This window comes from Fragaria vesca, unplaced genomic scaffold, assembly GCF_000184155.1.
Source record: "Fragaria vesca subsp. vesca unplaced genomic scaffold, FraVesHawaii_1.0 scf0512756, whole genome shotgun sequence".
In the NCBI taxonomy this organism is placed as follows: Eukaryota; Viridiplantae; Streptophyta; class Magnoliopsida; order Rosales; family Rosaceae; genus Fragaria; species Fragaria vesca.
The window spans coordinates 1-1,156 of record NW_004443214.1 but is presented as its reverse complement, the minus strand read 5'-3'; the positions used below and the strand labels follow the sequence as shown (position 1 = coordinate 1,156).

The 1,156-nt window shown below is 32.2% G+C and overlaps 1 non-coding gene across 1 annotated transcript; it reads right to left on the bottom strand.

Annotated features, from left to right (window-relative positions):
- Window positions 1–78: 78 nt before the first annotated feature.
- TRNAG-GCC lies at window positions 79–149 on the bottom strand. Its single transcript has one exon. It is a non-coding gene; the product is annotated as a tRNA-Gly (tRNA).
- Between the last annotated feature and the right edge of the window lie 1,007 nt (window positions 150–1,156).

The following is a 1,156-nucleotide window of genomic DNA, read 5'->3' as shown; positions in this document are numbered from 1 at the left end:
TAGTATACTTCACTTAATGTTTTATCTATTAAATAAAATAGATTGAATTTAATATCTTTACCCATTATTCTTATCCTGGGCGGATAGCGGGAATCGAACCCGCATCTTCTCCTTGGCAAAGAGAAATTTTACCATTCGACCATATCCGCATTATCATTATATATAATAATATATATATTTATATAATATAGATAATTCTTATTTCAAAACGTCTTATAATACATACTTAATAACATAACTAAATATGTATTTAGTATATTTTTTTATTTCAATTTTATTATTTTCCATTTTTACATATTTTTACAATACACAAAAGTTTGTCCCCCCCCTCTACTTTAATTTTTCTAATTTTTTCTTTTTCGTTATTTGCATTTTGGGGACTTATATTGAATTTTAATGTGTCTCACAACCTGAAGGAATTCGGAGGGAGGGGTCATTTCATTTTTGGATCTAGAACGAATAGGTTCAAGAGATGAGAGAATTAAGGATACCCACCAGAAAGACTAATCCAATCCATAATGATGTACCGGAAAATACAACATTTTTAGTTACCCGACCAACCCTCAGGAGAAGCAAATACAACAGGTACACTAATCAGTAAGATTAATGAAGTAGCAATTAATGCAAAAACAGCCAGCTGGAAAGCAATAGTCATGTTTCTAATCCTCCAATCTACCAACAAAAGAAGCTTATATATACCATTTGATCTCTTTATCATTATCAGCCAAAAAAAATGCATCATGGAAAGATTTTACCATGAATCTTTCATTGATTCCATATGACTTATTACCACCCCTTGTCGCTTTATTCGGGCACGGAATCGAGTAGTCGTTTTTTTTTTTTTTACTTTTACAAAACAAGGGGCATGCTTGCTGTATCATGCATCTGTATTATATATATATACATATATACAAATAGATAAACCTATAGATTCCCACCCGATATCTTTCTATAGCCTGATATCTTTCTATAGATAGTAATGGTATCGATTCATATGTCCGTGTTCGGGTTCTATTGGGTGGAATAAAAATCAAATATAGGATAAAAAGAAAATAGAAATTTTCTTTGGGAGAGATGGCCGAGTGGTTGATAGCCCCGGTCTTGAAAACCGGTATAGTTCGAAACAAAGAACTATCGAGGGTTCGAATCCCTCTCT